This window comes from Hemitrygon akajei, chromosome 8 (genome assembly GCF_048418815.1).
Source record: "Hemitrygon akajei chromosome 8, sHemAka1.3, whole genome shotgun sequence".
NCBI lineage: Eukaryota > Metazoa > Chordata > Chondrichthyes > Myliobatiformes > Dasyatidae > Hemitrygon > Hemitrygon akajei.
Genome location: NC_133131.1, coordinates 80,141,598 through 80,163,000, shown reverse-complemented (window position 1 = coordinate 80,163,000; position 21,403 = coordinate 80,141,598).

Below are 21,403 nucleotides of genomic sequence, written 5' to 3'. Positions count from 1 at the left end.
GGATTGTCTACTGAGTCTCTGTGGGTGGAAGTTTGATACAGGAAGGGGTCAATCACTCTACTGGGTTGTTTTTTATAGACCACCCAATAGTAACAGGGACATCAAGGAGCAGATAGGGAGACAGATTCTGGAAAGGTGTAATAATAACAGGGTTGTTGTGGTGGGAGATTTTAATTCCCCAAATATTGATTGGCATCTCCCTACAGCAAGTGGTTTAGATGGGGTGGAGTTTGTTAGGTGTGTTCAGGAAGGCTTTTTGACACAATATGTAGATAAGCCTACAAGAGAAGAGGCTGTACTTGATCTGATATTGGGAAATGAACTTGGTCAGATGTAAGGTCTCTCAGTGAGAGAGCATTTTGGAAACAGTGATCACAATTTTATCTCCTTTACCATAGCATTGGAGAAGGATAGGATCAGATTAGTTAAGGAAAGGTTCAATTGGAGTAAAGGGAAATATGAGGCTATCAGGCATGAACTTGGAAGCATAAATTGGAAATAGATGTTCTCAGGGAAATGTACAGAAGAAATGTGGCAAATGTTCAGGGGATATTTGCATGGGTTTCTGAGTAGGTTCCAATGAGACATGGAAAGGACAGTAGGGTACAAGATCTATGGTGTACAAAGGCTGTTGTAAATCTAATCAAGGAGAAAAGAAGAGCTTATGAAAAGTTCAAAAAACTAGGTAATGATACCTCTTCCAACGATTCTGAGTGAGGCACAGAGAGATCTGTATTTACTGACAATTACCTTTATTGTTCAAACTAACAAATACGTGAATTCATACACTAAATACCTTGTGCGCACACTCTCCTGGATAGTCAAAGAATAGCAAAGGTATTACCTGGGCAGAGGAATTTATGCTGGCCAGCTGCTCCTTGTTCCTCGTGGTCCCGACTCACTCTCCACGTGCTTCACGCAGGGTTCTTCTCGCTTGTATCTGCAATGGTTATTCTTTGAAGTTACCGCCCCGGCACACATAAAGCATCCACTTTTATATCCATTGCTTATCAATTCAAATGTCGCATTCCCATGTCATTGGTCGCAGGTCATGTTTCTGGCCTTTAACACCTGGTCATTGGCTCTGGTCCAAGCCAGCATCCATCTATTATCCTCTTCCCATCAAGGGACAGTTACTGACTCATGGCTCTTTGTTCTCAGTCAACAATGAGCTTGAATCGCCTCAGTCATTCACAATCCTCCATGTTATAGCCAACCAAAGAACACCTCACAAATAACTCCTTATTTGGAAATGACCTCCAGTCCAGCAGATTACCTGAAGAGTCTTTGTGCCTTCTTTAAAACACTAATCAAGTCCAGCATGTCAAGCTCACAAAATGGAGAATCGAGTGTCTTCACAAGATGGCAGCCTCCATCCCCCAAGCACACGGCAAGAACAAAGACTGCTTCCACTGTCCTTGATTCATTTGAATTCACTGATTTGAAGATTGTCATTCTTTCTGGCCAACAGAATCTAGAAGATTATAAGGCTAACAGGAAGGAGCTTAAGAATAAAATTAGGAGAGCCAGAAGGGGCCATGAGACGGCATTGGTGGACAGGATTAAGGAAAACCTCAAGGCATTCTACAAGTATGTGAAGAGTAAGAGGATAAGACGTGAGAAAATAGGACCAATTAAGTGTGAGAGTGGAATAGTGTGTATGGAACCGGAGGACATAGCAGAGGTAATAATGAACACTTTGCTTCAGTATTCACTATGGAAAAGAATCTTAGTGATTGTAGGGATGACTTGCAGTGGACTGAAAAACTTGAGAATGTAGATATTAAGGAAGAGGATGTGCTGGAGCTTTTGGGAAGCATCAAGTTGGATAAATCACCAGGATCAGATGGGATGTACCCCAGGCTACTGTGGGAAGCGAGGGAGGAGATTGCTGAGCCTCTGGCAATGATCTTTGCATCATCAATGAGGACGGGAGAGGTTCCGGAGGTTTGGAGGGTTGCGGATGTTGTTCCCTTATTCAAGAAAAGGAGAAGGGATAGCCCAAGAATCTATAGACCAGTGAGTCTTACTTCAGTGGTTGGTAAGTTGATGGAGAAGATCCTGAGAGGCAGGATTTATGGACATTTGGAGAGGCATAATATGATTAGGAATAGTCAGCATGGCTTTATCAAAGGCAGGTCGTGCCTTACGAGACTGAATTAATTTTTTGAGGATGTGACTAAACACATTGATGAAGGTAGAGCCGTAGATGTAATGTATATAGATTTTAGCAAGGCATTTGATAAGGTACCCCATGAAAGGCTTATTGAGAAAGTAAGGAGGCTTGGGATCCAAGGGGATATTACTTTGTAGATCCAGAACTGGCTTGCCCACAGAAGGCAAAGAGTGGTTGTAGATGGGTCATATTCGGCATGGAGGCCGGTGACCAGTGGTGTGCCTCAGGGATCTGTTCTGGAACCCCTACTCTTTATGATTTTTTAAAATGACCTGGATGAGGAAGTGGAGGGATGGGTGAGTAAATTTGCTGATGACACAAAGGTTGGGGTGTTGTGGATAGTGTGGTGGACTATTGGAGGTTACAACGGGACATTGATAGGATGCAAAACTGGGCTAATAAGTGGCAGATGGAGTTCAACCCAGATAAGTGTGAGGTGGTTCATTTTGGTAGGTCAATATGATGGCAGAATATAGTAAAGCTCTTGGCAGTGTGGAGGATCAGAGGGATCTTGGGGTCCGAGTCCATAGGACACTCAAAACTGCTACACAGGTTGACTCTGTGGTTAAGAAGGCATACGGTACATTGGCCTTCATCAATCCTGGGATTGAGTTTAAGAGCCGAGGGTAATGTTGCAGCTATATAGGACCCTGGTCAGACCCCACTTGGAGTACTGTGCTCAATTCTGGTTGCCTCACTACAGGAATCACGGGAAATCCATAGAGAGAGTGCAGAGGAGATATACAAGGATGTTGCCTGAACTGAGAAGCATGCCTTATGAAAACTGGTTGAATGAACTCGGCCTTTTCTCCTTGGAGTGACGGAGGATGAGAGGTGACTTGATAGAGGTGTACAAGATAATGAGAGGCAGTGATTGTGTGGATAGTCTGAGGCTTTTCCCCAGTGCTGAAGTGGTTAGCATGATAAGGCATAGTTTTAAGGTGCTTGGAAGTAGGTACAGAGAAGATATCAGAGGTAAGTTTTTTTTTACACAGAGTGGTGAGTGCATGGAATGGGCTGCCGGTGACGGTGGTGGACGCGGAAATGATAGGGTCTTTTAAGAGACTCCTGGATGGCTACATGGAGCTTAGAAAAATAGAGGGCTATAGGTAAAGCCTAGGTAATTCTAAGGTAGGGACATGTTCAGCACAGCTTTGTGAGCCAAAGGCCTGTATTGTGCTGTATGTTTTCTATGTTTCTATGTCTATGATATGGCGAGACAGCAGGAGACTGCGGCTGAGAGGAATAATGGTTCAGCCATGTTGAAATTGTGGAGCAGACTTGATGGGCCAAATGGGCTAATTCTGCTCCTATATCTTATGATCTTGGAAGGGGCACAAAACTGCTTACAATTCTCCAAGTGAAGCCTCACCGGCACTTTATGAAGTCTTAACATTACATCCTTGCTTTTATGTTCTAATCCTTTTGAAATGAAGCCTAACATTGCATTTGCCTTCCTCACCACAGACTCAACCTCCAAATTAACCTTTAGGGAATCCTGCACAAGGACTCTAAAGTCAATTGGCACCTCAGATTTTTGAATTTTCTCTGCATTTAGAAAATAATAAACATTTATTTCTTCTACTACAGTGCATGACCATGCACTTCCTGACACTGATTCCATCTGCCACTTCTTTGCCTATTCTCTTAGTCTGTTTAAGTTCTTCTGTAGCCTTGGCTTTCTCAAAACTACCTGCTCCTCCATCTATCTTTGTATCATCTGCAAACTTGGTCACAAATCATCAATTCCATCATCCAAATCATTGACCTATGATGTAAAAAGTGGTTCAACTCAGACCCCTGTGGAACACCACCTGTCTCTGGCAGTCAACCAGAAAAGGCTCCTTTTATTTCCACTCTTTGCTCCTGCCCATCAGACAATGCTCCACCCATGTTAGTAACTTTCCTGTCATAACATGGGTTCTTACCTTGTTAAGAAGTCTCATGTGTGGCACCTTGTCAAAGGCCTTCTGCAAATCCAAGTACACAACAACCACTGACTCCTTTGTCTATCCTGCTTGTTATTTCTTCAGAGTTCCAACTGATTTGTCAGGCCAGATTTTTCCTTAAGGAAACCATGCTGATTTTGGTTCCTTTTATCATGTACAAGTACTCCAAAACCACATCCTTAACAATCAACTCCATCTTCCCAACCACTGAGGTCAGAGTAACTGGCCTATTGTTTCCTTTCTTCTGCCTCTCTCTCTTCTTGAGGAGTGGAGTGATATTTGCAAATTTCCAGTCCTCCAGAACCATGCAAGAATCTGAAACATGCGAAAATCTGCAGATGCTGGAAATCCAAGGCAAACACCCACAAAATGCTGCAGGACTCATCAGGTCAGGCAGCATCTATGGAAGTAAATAAGCAGTCCAAGGTTCAGGTTGAGACCTTTTTTCGGGATTAGAAGGGAAGGGGAGAAGTCATGCTAAGAGGAGGAATGGAAGTGTGGAAGAAGTACAAGATGGCAGGTGATGGGTGAGACCAGGAGAGGGGGAAGGGGAGAAGTAAAGAGCTGGGAAGTTGATTACAGAAAGAGATAAAAGACTGGAAGAGGGAGAATCTTGTAGGAGAAGACAGACGATCATGGACGAGGGGGGTGGGGGATGAGCACCAGCGAGATGTGATGGGCAGGTAAGGAGATGAAGTGAGAGAGCGAAACAAGAATGATGAGTGGGGGGCACCAATTACCAGAAGTTCGAGAAATCAATGTTTATGCCATCAGGTTGGAGGCTATCCAGATAGAATATAAAGCCTAGCTCCTCCAAACTGTGTGTAGCTTCACCGTGACATTAGAGGAAGCCATAGACTGACATGTCAGAACGGGAATGGAAGTGCAATTGTAATTGGCTACTGGGAGATCCTACTTTTTCTGGTGGACTTCCAATTTACTTCGGGCCTCACGAATATACAGGAGGCCACACCAGTAGATGACCCCAACAGACTCAAAGGTGAAGTGTCGCCTCACCTGGAAGAACTGTTTGGGGGCCCTGAACGGTAGTGAGGGAGGAGGTGTAGGGACACTTGTTCCGCTTGCAGGGTTATGTGCCGGGAGGGAGATCAGTTAGGAGGGATGAATGGACAACAGAGTTGCGTAGAGAGGTGGTGGCGGGGGGGGGGGGTGGGTTTAGGGAAAGTTGTGCTTGGTGGTGGATCCCATTGGAGATGGGAGAATTTATGGAGAATTGTATGCTAAATGTGGAAGCCAGTGGTGTGGTTGGTGAGGACACAAGAAATCCTATCCCTGGTGTGGTGCTGTGGGGATTGGGTAAGAGTAGATGTGTGCAAAATGAAAGAGACGGCTGCTGGTGGAGGGAGGGAAGTTTCTTTTGTTTGAAGGAGGAGGGCATCTCATTTGCTCTGGAATGAAAAGCCTCATTCAGTGAGCAGGTGTAACAAAGATGGAGGAACTGAGAGAAGGTGATGGCTATTTTACAAGTGAGAGGGTAGGACAGTAACTGAGAATCAGTAGGTTTATAAAAGATATCAGTAGATAGACTGCCTCTGAGGATGGAGACAGAAAGATCGAGAAAGGGGAGGGAGGTTTCTGAAATGGACCAAGTAAATTTGAGGGCATGGTGGAAGTTGGACGCAGGGTTGGTGAAGTCAACGAGCTCAGCTTGGGTGCAGGCAGCAGCAGCAGCAGCAATACAGTCATTGCTACAGCATAGGAGGAGTTGGAGAGTGATACCAGTGTGGACTTGGAACATGGACTGTTCCACGTAGCCAACAAAAAGGCAGGCATAGCTGGGACTCTTGTGAGTGCCCAAGACTACCCCTTTTGTTTGAAGGAAATGGGAGGACCAGATCCACCAGGTGGAGAAGAGTGGTAATAGAGGAGAACTGGTTGGGTCTGGTGTCCAGAAAGAAGCAGAGAGCTTTGAAGCCCTCCTGATGGTGGATGGAAGTGTACAGGGACTGGAGTGTGTTAAGTGTCATGGATGTAGGTAGGCAGGAACTGAACCAATGGGGGTAAAACAGAGCTGAGGTATGCAGATGTAAGTTTGGTGGGACAGGAGCAAAGAGAAACAATAAGTCATTTCATTTCATTTTTCAATCTTTTTATTGATTTTCAAATAAAGAATATACAAATCAGAGGAGGAGTTTGGCAAACAGATAATACAAAAGACATATAAATAGCAATAGGAAAAACAGAAAGTATATATTGTCAAGATCAGATAAGTAAAATATTATGCTGTTATATGTACAATATAGTAAAAAAAACTACAACTCCTCATAGCAATCATAAAAAAAAGATTGGAAATTTTATTTGATTAAGGAAAAAAAACCCACTAACTAAACTAAAGCAAAAAAAAAGGAGACAAGAAAAGAAAGAAAAACAAAGATTAGGCAGTCCAATTGAGGATAAAATTAGAAAAAAGAGAAAGAGAGAAAAAAAAAACATCCTTCCAGTCATCTCTGAACCTTCACGGATAAGGATATTCCCAAAAGAGAATAAAGGAAAATAAATAAATAAATAAAATTGAATCATGTGAAAATATTGAATAAAGGGTCGCCAGACTTGTTCAAAAGTCTGGCTTCTAATTTTCTCCAAGCTTAGACATGACATAATGGAGGAGAGCCAATAAAAGACAGTAAGCGGGTTAGAATCTTTCCAGTATAGCAAGATAACTCTCCTAGCCAGTAAAGTTAAAAAGGCTATCACATGGGTCTACCTCAACTGGTTTATGGATCTTGGGTAGGAGGTAAAAATGGGAGGTGTGGTGTAAGTATCTATAAGGATTGTGGATGTGGATGGGAGGTCTCCAGGTTATTATGGTCAGTGAAAGTGTGGGCAATAATGGCAGGTGCTCCTCAGTGGGGTCCTGTTTGAGGGGTAAGTAAGAGGTCGTGTCTGGGAGTTGTCACCTAGCCTCAGCAAGGTAGAGGTCAGTCCGCCAGACTACTACTGCACCCAGTATTGATTCTTGAAAGTTCATTACTAATGCCTCCACAATCTCTTCAGCCACCTCTTTCAGAATTCTCCAGTGTACACCATCTGGTCCAGGTGACTTGTCTACGTTCAGACGTCCCAGTTTCCCAGGCACCTTGTCCCTAGTAATGGCAACTTCATTCACTTCTGACCCCTGACACTCTTGAATTTCTACCATACTGCTAGTGTCTTCTACAATGAAGACTGATGCAAAATACTTATTCAGCTCATCCACCATTGCCTTGCCCCTCCATTACTACCTCTCCAGCATCATTTTCCAGCAGTCCAATATCTACCCTTGCCTCTCTCTTACACTTTATATATCTGAAGAAACTTCTGTATTCTCTTTAATTTTACTGGCTAGCTTACCTTCATATTCCATCTTTTCCTCTATGACTTATTTTGTTGCCTTCTATCGAATTTTTTTTAAAGCTTCCCCATCTTCTAACTTCCTATTAATTTTTGCTCTATTATATGGCCTCTCTTTGGCTTCTTTCTTCTTTGACTTGTCATGTCAGCCATGGTTGTATATCCCTATCTTTGGAATACTATTTCTTCTCTGGGCTGTATCAATCCTGTGCTTTCAAAATTGCTGCCAGAATCTCCAGCCATTACTGCTCTGCCATCATCCCAGCTTCCCTACCATTCAATTTTGGCCAGCTGCTCTCTCATGCCTCTGTAATTCCCTTTACTCCACTGCAACACTGATGGACCTGTCTTTTAGCTTCTCAAATTGCAGGGTGAATGCAATCATATTACGATCACCGGCCCCGGCCCTTAAGGATTCTTTTACCTGAAGCTCTCCAGTCAATTCTAGTTCATTGCACAACGGCCAGTCCAGAATAGCTGATCCCCTAGTGGGTTCAATCACATTCTACTCTTAAAAAGCCATTTCATAGGCATTCTACAAGTTTCCTCCTCTTGGGATTCAGCACCAACCTGATTTTGCCAATCTACCCCCATGACTGTCATAACATTGCCCTCTTGGCATGCTTCTATCTCCCATCATAATTTGCTGATCACATACTTACTACTGTTTGGGGGTCTGTATACAACTCCCATCAGGGTCTTTTTACCCTTGCAGTTCCTTGGCTCTATCCACAATGATTCAACACTTTCCGACCTTGTGTTACCTCTTTTTCTAATGATCTGATTTTTTTTTACCATCAGCGCAATACTGCCCCCTCTGCATTCCTGCCTGTCCTTTTGATACATGTATCCTTGGATGTTAAACTCCCAGCTATAATCTTCCTTCAGCCATGATCCAGTGATTCTCAATGTCATACATGCCAAACTATAACTGTGCTACAAGTTCATCTGCATTATGCTGTATACGGTGTGCATTCAAGTGTAACACCTTCAGTCCTGTATTCATCATCCTCTTTGATTTTGTCCCCCTTTTACATTTCATCTCATCCCATTGACTGTAATTGTTTTTCTATCATCAGCCTCTCCTTGCTAGGAGTCTCATTACAGACTGCCTCTGTATGTAAACCAACTACTCCATCCTCAATACTATCACTCTCATTCCCATACCCCTACCAGTTTAGCTTGAACTTGCTCCCCCAGTTCTAGCAAACCTGCCCACAAAGATAGTGGTCCCTCTCGGGGTTTAACCCATTCCTTTTGTATAGGTTGTACATTCTCCAGAAGAGATCCCAATGATCCAGAAATCTGAAACCCTGCCCCGTGCACCAGTGCCTCAGCCATGCATTCACCTGCCAAATCATCCTATTCTTACCATCACTGGCATGTAGCATGGGCATCAATCCGGAGGTTGCTACCCAGGAGGTACTGTTTTTCAGCTTTCTACCTAGCTTTTTAAAATCTCTCTAGGATCTCCTCACCTTTCCTACCTATGTCTTTGGTGCCAATATGTACCAAGACTTCTGCCTGCTCACCCTCCTCCTTTAGAATGCTGTGGACCTGATTGGAGACATCCCTGATCCTGGCACCTGGGAGGCAACCTACTATCGGGGTGTCTCTATCGGGTCCACAGTACTGTGTCTCTGCTCCTCTATCTATGGAATCTCCTATCAGCTTTGCAGTCCTCTCCACCTCTGTTCTCTTCTCAGCCACAGTGCCAGAGACCCAGTCGCTGTGGCCCCACCTGGTAGGTCATCCTCCTCAACAGTATCCAAAGTGATATGCTTATTATTGAGGGGAATCTGCATTGGGTGCCCATTTCCCTTCCTTCTCCTGATAGTCACCCGATTACCTGCCTCCTGCAAGCTAGAGGTGACTACCTTCCTGTAGCTCCTATCTATCACTTCCTCAGTCTCCTGTATGAGCCCAGGGTCATCGAGCTGCAGCTCTGGTAGGGAGCCGGGGTGTATACCCCTCAACAAGGGTATGTAAATATGGAATAACAGAGTGCCACATGGGTGGCAAACAGTGTGGAAGTGTAAAATCCGCAATGGAAACATTTTTAAAGGACTGAGAGTCATTGAATGGTTTATTGTACATAATTTTATTTTTGAATAATGTGTATTTTGTTTAATAACAAAAAGCATCTTCTTCGAGGAGCTGCATTCGGTGTGGTTATCTAGGAGGCTGGCGGTTAATCAATTCACACAAAGAACACAACATTAACCCTGGAGACACTCTCACTGCACTCATTGTGCTTAACATTCAAAGAATGAAGAATGACGAAGGCAAAGAAACTTACCAGGTACTTGCTTCACTCAAATTGAAGTTGAGCAGTGAGGGTGTTGAGTGAAATTTCTCCTGGTTCTGCATTCCTGGAAGAGAAGTGACAGTGAATTTAAAACACAATACAAAAGAACGCTGTGGCACTCTTTCCATTATCTCTTGTCATTTAATTTCTTCCTCCTTTTGACGTAGGCCCATTTTTCTTTCATCTGCCATCTCTGTACTTGTTTGATCTTTAACAATGTGATGAGGTGTCACAAACCTAAATTTTGCCCCTCTCCACAGAAGTTCTGAGCATTTCCAGTTTTTTTTGCTGTTGTATTTCTGTAATTATAGCAATTAGAAGAAATGAACAATTCTATTTGCCTTGAGGCACACAGTATAAACAGTTACGTGCACGGTTTTAATTTAAAAATATTATGCTTCAATTTGCATTTTTATCCTCTAGATTCACCTTCCACTTTGTTTTGGAAGTTTAAAAAAATCAGAACATAGAACAGAACAAAATATGAACAGGGAAAATATTAATAAACATGTGTATGACCTTGTAACTCTTCACTCTCACAAGAGCAGGTTGCTTAGTTTGTCACAGCAGCAAAATATATTCAGTATATTGCCTTAATTAATATTTGAAGCTACTGGGTAACTAGTTTGACTGTCATTCCAGAGCAGAGATCTAAAATCTAATGTTTTTTTAAATTAAGAAGTACAAATATTTCTAATCATTTAAATTAATAAGTAGACAGTCATACCTTCCCAAATTCCATCCATTTGAAGCTGCGCTGCAACTTTCCACCAATGCCAATAATACAAATCAAGTCTACATTTTCTCTTTTGACTGTACCCCATCCTCTCTTCACATCTCATTTTCTATGTGTTCCAGAAAGATTGATACTAAAGTTTGGAAAAAGACACAGGCACGTTCAATGGTAGTAAACTTATTGTGAGGTAATAAGAACTTATTGTGAGTAAACGTATAGTGTGTGAGGGAGGATAGGCAGGTGATAGAGAAGGGGAGCGCTCAGACTGAAGATGTCGGGGAGAAGGAAGAAAAAGATAATAAAGTTGATCGTATCGTTAGGGATAAACAGAGAGAAAGAGGTGTAGAGTTTCTTAAATGCATCTATTTTAATGCTAGGAGCATTGTAAGAAAGGTAGATGAGCTTAGAGCATGGATTGATACCTGGAAATATGATGTTGTAGCTATTAGTGAAACATGGTTGCAGGAGGGGTGTGATTGGCAACTAAATATTCCTGGATTTCATTGCTTCAGGTGTGATAGAATCGGAGGGGCAAGAGGAGGAGGTGTTGCATTGCTTGTCTGAGAAAATATTACAGCTGTGCTTTGGCAGGATAGATTAGAGGGCTCATCTAGGGAGACTATTTGGGTGGAATTGAGGAATGGGAAAGGTGTAGTAACACTTATAGGGGAGTATTATAGGCCACCTAATGAGGAGCGAAAATTGGAGGAGCAAATTTGTAAGGAGATAGCAGGTTGTGATTGTGGGAGATTTTAATTTTCCACATATAGACTGGGAAGCCCATTCTGTAAAAGGGCTGGATGGTTTGGAGTTTGTAAAATGTGTGCAGGATAGTTTTTTGCAGCAATACATAGAAGTACCGACTAGAGAAGGGGCAGTGTTGGATCTCCTGTTAGGGAATGAGATAGGTCAGGTGACGGACATATGTGTTGGGGAGCACTTCAGGTCCAGTGATCACATGCCATTAGTTTCAATATACTTATGGAGAAGGAGATGTGAAAGGACTTAGAAGGAGTGAATTGGGACAATTTGTTTTATGGGAAGGATGTAATAGGGAAATGGAGGTCATTTAAAGGTGAGATTGTGAAGGTACAGAATCTTTATGTTCCTGTTAGGTTGAAAGGAAAGGTTAAAAGTTTGAGAGCGCCATAGTTTTCAAGGGATATTGAAAACTTGGGTCGGAAAAAGAGGGAGATCTATAATAAATATAGGCAGCATGGAGTAAATGAGGTGCTCGAGGAATATAAAGAATGTAAGACGAATCTTAAGAAATAAATTAGAAAAGCTAAAAGAAGATACGAGGTTGCTTTGGCAAGTAAGGTGAAAATAAATCCGAAGGGTTTCTACAGTTATATTAATAGCAAAAGGATAGTGAGGGATAAAATTGGTCCCTTAGAGAATCAGAGTGAACAGCTATGTGTGGAGCCGAAAGAGATGGGGGAGATTTTGAACAATTTCTTTTCTTCGGTAAATCACTAAAGAGAAGGATATTGAACTGTGTAGGGTAAGGGAAACAAGTAGGGAAGTTATGGAAACCATTACGATTAAAGAGGAGGAAGTACTGGAACTTTTAAGGAATATAAAAGTGGATAAATCTCTAGTTCCTGACAGGATATTCCCTAGGACCTTGAGGGTGGTTAGTGTAGAAATAGCAGGGGCTCTGACGGAAATATTTCAAATGTCATTAGAAACGGGGATGGTGCTGGAGGATTGGCGTATTCCTCATGTGGTTCCAGTGTTTAAAAAGGGTTCTAAGAGTAACCTAGCAATTATAGGCCTGTCAGTTTGACGTCAGTGGTGGGTAAATTAATGGAAAGTATTCTTAGAGATGGTGTATATAGTTATCTGGATAGACAGAGTCTGATTAGGAATAGTCAACATGGATTTGTGCGTGGAAGGTCATGGTTGACAAATTTATTGAGTTTTTTGAAGAGGTTACGAGGAAAGTTGACAAAGGTAAGGCAGTGGATGTTGTCTGTATGGACTTCAGTAAGGCCTTTGACAAGGTTCCGCATGGAAGGTTAGTTAGGAAGGTTCAATCGTTAGGTATTAATATTGAAGTAGCAAATTGTATTCAACAGTGGGTGGATGGGAGATGCCAGAGAGTAGTGGTGGATAACTGTTTGTCAGGTTAGGTGACTAGTGGTGTGCCTCAGGGATCTGCACTGGGTCCAATGTTGTTTGTCATATACATTAATGTTCTGGATGATGGGTTAGTAAATTGAATTAGTAAGTATGCAGATGATACTAAGGTAGATGGTGTAGTGGATAATGAAGTAGGTTTTCAAAGCTTGCAGAGAGATTTAGGCCAGTTAGAAGAGTGGGCTGAATGATGGCAGATGGAGTTTAATGCTGATAAATGTGAGGTGCTACATTTTGGTAGGAATAATCCAAATAGGACGTACATGCTAAATGGTAGGGCATTGAGGAATGCAGTAGAACAGAGTGATCTAGGAATAATGGTGCATAGTTCCCTGAAGGTGGAATCTCATGTGGATAGGGTGGTGAAGAAAGTTTTTGGTATGCTGGCCTTTATAAATCAGAGCATTGAGTATAGGAGTTGGGATGTAATGTTAAAATTGTACAAGGCATTGGTAAGGCCAAATTTGGAGTATTGTGTACAATTCTGGTCATCGAATTATAGGAAAGATATCAACAAAATAGAGAGAGTACAGAGAAGATTTACCAGAATGTTACCTGGGTTTCAGCACTTAAGTTATAGGGAAAGGCTGAACAAGTTAGGTCTTTATTCGTTGGAGCGTAGAAGGTTGAGGGGGGACTTGATAGGGGTATTTAAAATAATGAGGGGGATAGATTAAGTTGACATGGATAAGCTTTTTCCATTGAGAGTAGGGGAGATTCAAACAAGAGGACATGATTTGAGAGTTAGGGGGCAAAAGTTTAAGGGTAGCACGAGGGGGAATTTCTTTACTCAGAGAGTGGTAGCTGCGTGGAACGAGCTTCCAGTAGAAGTGATAGAGGCAGGTTCAGTATTGTTATTTAAAGTAAAATTGGATAGGTATATGGACAGGAAAGGAATGGAGGATTATGGGCTGAGTGCAGGCCAGTGGGACTAGATGAGAGTAAGCGTTCAGCACAGACTAGAAGGGCTGAGATGGCCTGTTTCCATGCTGTAATTGTTATATGGTTATGGTTATATGGTTATTTGAGTTGACATACCTGAAAGAAAAGTGATAAACCAGTTCATTGTATGTCAGCTTCTCCAAAGTTCCACATTTTGGTAAAATAACATGTCAGCTTTTGCAAAGGTTCTTGGAAGGAAGCTCTTACAAAAAGTGTTCATAATCTTAAAACTAATGCTGTCTTTGTCAGAGTAGATATGAGCTGTCAAGGGAAATAAGCAGTTGTTTGATAGCCTTAAAGCCATATTCTCTTTTTAGTTAGATTCCATTCTTCAAAAGACGTCAGCATTTACATGCTAATTTGTGTATTGTGCTATTCTTTTGGAATATTAAATGAACCAAGCAGCATCCTTGAACTCCCAGTTGACTGAGCCTCCATTCAGCTGACAGTTTCAAGTAATTCTGACTCATTTCATGATTTATTTTATTTATTGAGATACAGCACGGAATTGGCCCATCCGGCCCTTTGAGCTGCACCGCCCCGCAACGTCTAATTTAAAACAAACAAGAAAATCTGCGGATGCTGTAAATCTAATTTAACCCTAGTCCAATAGAGTCATAGAAAAGTACAGCACAGAAACAAGCCCTTCGGCCTGTCTGTCCATGCCGAACCATTTAAACTGCCTACTCCTCCGTAGCCCTCCAGATCCCTATAATCCATGTAGCTATCCAAATGTCTCGCAAATGTTGTAATTGAGCTTGTGTGCACCACTTCTGCTGGCAGCTTATTCCACACTCTCACAGTCCTCTGAGTGAAGAAGTTTCCCCTCATATTCTCTTTAAACTTCACACTTTTCACCATTAACCCATGTCCTCTAGTTGTAATCCCATCCAACCTCAGTGGAAAAAGTCTGGTTGCACTTAAACTATCTATGTATACCTCTCAAAATGTTGTATACCTCTATCGAATCTCCCCTCAGTCTTCCATGTTCTAGGGAATAAAGTTCCAACCTGTTAGGCAACCATCGACTAACACTCTCTGGCTTCTCCCACAAAGTCAATTTGTGATCTAATTTACCATCTCATCTTGTAGGCCGAGTGACTGAACCTTCTGGCCAACTTCCCATGCGGGACCTTGTAAAATGCCCTGTTGGTCCATAAAATCAAAGTCAGCTGCTTTGCCTTCATCAACTTTTCTGGTAACTTCCCCAAAAAAGCTCTATAAGATTGATTAGACATGACCTACCGCACAAAAGCCATGAACCACACCTATCCTTTTCCATATTTACTCTGAAACTGAAGGCATTATGATCACTAGGTGCAAAGAGTTCCCTTACATAAGCTTCTGTCGCCTGCCCTGTCTCATTCCCTGAAACCAGATCAAGTATCACACACACACTCTCATTGGGACTTCTATGTACTGATTAAGGAAACTTTTCTGTACACATTTTACAAACTCTGTCCCACCTCTAGTTCTTTTACAGTATAGGAGTCCCAGTCAATATGCGGAAAGTTAAAATCACCTCGTGTAACAACCTTGTATTTCTTACAACAGTCTGCAATCTCTCTGCAAATTTCTTCCTCTGAATTTCTCGGACTGTTGAGTGGTCCATAATATAGCCCAATTAACCTGGTCATACCTTTCTTATTCCTCAGTTCCACCCATAAAGCCTCACTAGATGAGTTTTGCAGTCTGTCCTAACTGAGCATTGCTATGACATTTTCCCTGGTTAGTAACACCATCTCTCCCGCTCTGTCACATCTAGAACAATGGAACCACAGAACAATTTACCAATGAACCTACCAACCAGTGGATTTTTGTACTGTGGGAGGAAACCAATGTGGTCAAGGGGAGAATGTACAAACTCCTCAGGGACGCAGCGGGAATTGTCCTCAACCGAAGTGCATTGCATGAAAAAAAATCTTAAAATAATGTATAATTTATACATGTAACTGTGTCTTCATGTAACAGACATTAGGCATTTAAAATGAATCATATTATCATTTCCATCCAGGTGTTACATGCATAAATTAAGATATTTTTCATGCGGTGCATTTCAGAGTTTCATCAGGTCCCAGAATTTTTGTAGTGACTAAAGCAAATGAATACGTACAAAACGTTGTTTTCAAAATGCTCAAAATTAGATGACTAATTCTTTTGTTCTTCCAGACCAGAGGTCTCAAAAGAACCGGAGTAGTTATTTTTAATAAGGTATAAGTGCAGATATTTCTATTATCAGCTGAAGATGGTATTGCATTATACTGCCAAACATTTAGTTGAGGAAACAACAAGGTTTTAGCCTGTTTGGGTGGTATTAACTAATCTATGTTGTAATTGAAAAAAAAACATTTAAAATGGTAAAGCAAAAAAAAATAGATGTATCTTTGACTGCATTCCAAAATGTATAGGAAGCAATTTCCCTCCAATACTGCAGTCCCTGCTGGTTAATGCACATCTTCAAATGTGCCTTAAGAGGCTCCAAGCCATCTAGCTTAGAAGCTTATGCAAAACCAAAGTACAACAGATTTCAGTTTTCTAATGTGAAAACATTGCCCTGGAGTCTTTTTAAGTGCTCATTTCTACCAAATGTCTTAGATGATATTTTTTAAATGTATTGGATTGGCAGAAACATTTCAAGTCTATAGAAATTCACTTATAATTCAATTAAAACACAAATTAGAAAAATTTATGTAGTGTAAAATATGTAATACACATACTTAAGATTTTTTAATAGATTTGCAACTTATTAAATAGAATGAATTTGTTCCTTTTGCAGCAGCCAGCCCTGGTATCAAGCTGAGAGGCTGGATGGAAACTGCATTGAAGCTCTCAACTCAATATCCCAATGCTGTGCTACCGGACTTGAAGTAGAGTGGAAGGTATGATGCACCTCATCTTTGACTTTTGCATTTCAACATAGGTACTTGAAATTTGACTCTTCCAGCCATGCAAAACAGAAACGGGCCCTTCAGCTCACCACATTTATCCTAACCTTTAGGTATCTATCCTTATTAATCCCACTTTCCAGGACTTGGGCCCTAGCCTTCAAAGTATTCATGATTCAAGTGCTCTTCAAGTGCTCAACATTCAGCTTTTTAAATGTTGTAAGAGTGTCTGCCTCCACCATCAATATATATAATGCATTCTAGATTCCAACCACACACTGGGTAGAAAATCCCTTCTTCAGATTCCCTCTAAACCTCTTATCCCTTACCTTAAACCTGTGCTCTCTAGTTTTCTCTCAATACCGAGACAAGCAAACGCAGCGTATCCAGGTTCTCCGACTTCACCAACGTCCTGAAAAATCTCCTCTGCAGTGTAGTCCTGTCCTTCCTAGAGTGAAGTAAATAGATCTCTGCACAGTACAACCAGTGATTTATGAAGCTTCATAACTTGTTATATTTTACCCCACCTCCCCTCCCCCAACCCACCACCAATGAAGACGGTTGTCATAGTCATAGAAAACTACAGCACAGAAACAGGCCTTTTGCCCCATCTAGTCTATGCTGAACCATTTAATCTGCCTACTCCCATCGACCTGCACTGGACCATAGCTCTCTATACCCCTCCCATTCATGTGCCTCACCAAATTTCTCTTCCATCTCTTAAATGAGATTTAAATTTTTCATGAGATGAAAAATGGCAGATGGAAGATTTCTCTTAAACATTGATATTATAATGTCATGCACCACTTGCACCCTGGCTGTGGATTCCACTCACTACCCTCTGAATGAAGGAGCCTCCCCTCATGTTCCTTTTAAACATTTTACCTTTCAGCCTTAACCCTAATTCTAGACTCAACCAACCTCAGTGGAAAAAGACTGATTGTATTTACCCTATCAATACCGTTCATAATTTTGTATACCTCTATTAAATCTCCCCTCAATCTATACTCTAGAGAATAACCAATTTAATCTTTCCTCATAACCCATGTCCTCCAGTCCTAGCAACATCTTTGTAAATTTTCTTTGCATTCTTTTAATCTCATTTACATCCTTCCTGTAGGAACATGACCAAAACTGCACACAATCCTCAAAGTAGGTCTCATCAACTTGTTATACAATTCAACATAGCATTCCAACTCATGTACCCAATACACTGATGTATGAAGGCCAATGTGCCTAAAGCTTTCTTTACGACACTAGCTACCTGCAGTACCACTTTCAATTAATTATGGATCTATATTCCCAGATAGTTTTGTTCTACAGCTCTCTTTCGTGCCCTACCATTTACTGTATAGGACCTACCATGGTTTGTCTTTCCAAAGTGCAACACCTTACCCTTGTTAGCATTAAATTCCAACTGCCATTTTTTTAGCCAATTTTTCCAGCTGGTCCAGATCCTGCTACAAATTTGGATTGTCTTCCTATCTGTCCCCTACACCCCCCATCTTGGTGTCATCTTCAAATTTGCTGATCCAGTTTATCACATTATCATCTAGACGGTTGATATACAGTAGATGACAAACAACAATAGACCCAACATCGATCCTTGTGCCACTCCAATAGTCACAGGCCTCCAGTCAGAGAGGCAACCATCTACTACCACTCCCTGGCTACTCCTGTAGAGTCATGTCTAATCCAATTTACCACCTCATTTTGAATGCCAAGCGACTGAACCTTCTTGTTGACCAGTCTCCCATGTGAGACCTTGTCAAATGCATTGCTGAATTCATATGGACAACATCTACTGCCTTGCTTTCACTGATTTTCCTGAGAACATGCTTGAAAGGCTCTATACAATTGGTTAGACATGACCTACCATGCATAAAGCCAAGCTGACTATCCCTAATCAGTCCACATCAATCAAAATACTCATACATCTGGTCCCTTAGAATACCTTCCAAAAACTTTCTCACTATTGATGTCAGGCTCATCAGCCTATAATTTCATAGTTTATTCTTGGAGCCTTTTTTAAACAGCAGAACAACATTAGATATCCTCCAAACCCCTGGTGCCTCACCTGTCACTAAGGATGATTTAAATATCTCTTCTAGGGCCCCTGCAATTTCTGGCAAGGGTGGGCAGCCAGATGTTTTGCTATATATTGGCACCAATGACATAGGTAGACAAGGTGAGGAGGCCCTGAAGAGAGATTCTAGGGAGCTAGCTGAGAAACAGGACCTCCAGGGTAGTAATCTCTGGATTGCTGCCTGTGCCACATGCCAGTGAAGGGAAGAATAGGATGTCTTGGCAGGTGGATGCGTAGCTGAGGAACTGGTGCAGGGGTCGGGGGTTCAGATGTATGGATCATTGGGATCTCATTTGGAGAAGGTACAAACTGTACAAAAGGGACGGGCTACATCTAAACCTAAGGAAATCCAACATACTTGCAGAGAGGTTGGCTAGAGTCATTTGGGAAAGTAAGGGGATGGGAATCAGAGTGATAGTGCTGAGGGTGAGGTAGTTGGTTTATGAATAAAGGCAATGCGTAGTGAGACTCCTAGCAAGGAGAGGCTGATAACAAGGCAAAACTGCAGCCTACAGGATCAGTTGCAGTGTAAAAGACGGTCAAAATCGAAAAAGTTGAATTCAGGACTGAAGGTATTATATTTGAATGTGTGCAGTATATGGTATAAAGTAGACGAACTTGATGTTGTAGGCATCACTGAATCATGGCTGAAAGAAGATTATAACTGGGAGCTTAATGTCCAAGGATATGCATTCTATTGAAAGGACAGGCAGGAAAGCAGTGGGGGTGGCATTGCTCTGTTGGTAAAAAATGAAATGAAATCAAGTCATCAGAAAGAGGTGACATAGGGTCAGAAGGTGCTGAATCATTGTGGGTACAGCTAAGGAACCGCAAGGGTAAAAAGACATTAATGGGAGATGTATACAGGCCCTCAAATAGTAAGGATGTGGTCAACAGAATAGTCATGGGGGACTTCAATATGCAGGTAAATTGAGAAAACTAGGTTGGTGCTGGATCCCAAGAGAGAAGTTTCTAGAATGCCTATGATATGGTTTTTCGGAGCAGCTTGTGGCTGAGCCCAGTAGGGAATCAGCTATTTTGGATTGGATTTTGTGTAATGAACTGGAATTGATGAGTGAGCTTAGGGGAAAGTGATCATAATATGATAGAATTCACCCTGTATTTTGAGAAGCAGAAGACAGCCAGATGTATCAGTATTACAGTGGAGTATAGGGAATTACAGTGACATGAGAGAGGAGTTGGCCAGAATTGACTGGAAAAGAACACTGGCAGGGATGACGGCTGAGCAGCAATGGCTGGAATTTCTGGAAACAATTTGGAAGGCACGAGATATATACATCCCAAAGAGGAAGAAGTATCCTAAAGAAAAGATGACACAACCATGGCTAACAAGGGAAGTCAAAGCCAACACAAAAGCCAAAGAGAGGGCATTTAATAGAGCCAAAACTAGTGGGAAGTTAGAGGATTGGGAAGTTTTTAAAAACCAACAGAAGGCAACTGAAAAAAGTCATTAAGAAGGTAAAGATGACATGCCTGTTTCACTGCTGCTGCTACTGTGCGATCGAAAAATCTCCGGAGAGGAAGGCCCCGAATCCTCGGCTTTGCCTGTTGCTTGGTGGCCAGGGCTGGGCTCAAAGTGCTCGGCAGAGATGGTGCTCGGTGCTCGGTGTCGGAGGGCTGGTCGGAGGCCGAAGTTTTCGGACGGACTCAGAGTTGGCTGTGGTCGGGTGCTTCCAGAGGCTGCATCGGGAAGTTTTGCCGCGTTGGAGGTTCATGGCAGAAAGAGTTTTTCTTCCTTCTGCCGTCTGTGTGAAATGATGGGCTATCGGGGACTTTGAGACTTTTTTTTACCGTGCCCATGGTCTGCTCTTATCAAATTACAGTATTGTTTTGCACTATTGTAACTGTATATTATAATTATGTGGTTTTTGTCAGTTAGTCTTGGTCTGTCTTGTGTTTATGTGATATCATACTGGAGGAACATTGTATCATTTCTTAATGCATGCATTACTAAATGACAATAAACGAGGACTGAGTGTCCTCATAATCTGATCTAATCTAATCTAAAATGGAATACGAAAGCAAGATGGCTAGTAATATTAAAGAGGATACCAAAAGTTTCTTCAGATAAATAGTGTAAAAGAGAGGTGAGAGTGAATATTAGACTGCTGGAAAATGATGTAATATAATGGTAGTAATGGGGGACAAGGAAATGGCAGACAATCTGAATAAGTATTTTGCATCAATTTCACAGTGGAAGACACTAGCAGTATGGTGGAATTTCCAGATGTTATGAAGTTGTCATTATTAGGGTGAAGGTTTTTGGGAAAGTAAAAGGTCTAAATGTAGATAAGTCAACTGGACCAGATGGTGTACATCCCAGGGTTCTGAAAGAGGTGGCTGAAGAGATTGTGGAGGCATTAGTAATGATCTTTCAAGAATCTCTAGATCCTGGATGCTTCCAGAAGGCTGGAAAATTGAAAATATCAGCCCACTCTTCAAAAAGGGAGAGAGGCCGAAGAAAGGCAATTATAGACCAGTTAATCTGTCTTTAGCATTTGGGAAAATGTTGAAGTCGATTGTTAAGAATGTGGTTTCTGGGTACTTGGAGGCGCATGATAAAAATACATCATAGTCAGCATGGTCTCCTCAAGGAAAATCTTGACAAATCTGTTGGAATAATAATCGGGATAAACAAAGGAGAATAGGGTGATATTTTGAACTTGGGTTTTCAGAAGGCCTCTGACAAGGTGTCACATATGAGGTGTTTTACAAGTTATGAACCCACTGTATTATGAGAAATATTCTAGTATGGATAAAGCAATGGCTGCTTGGCAGAAGGCAAAGAGTGGGAGCCTTTTCTGCGG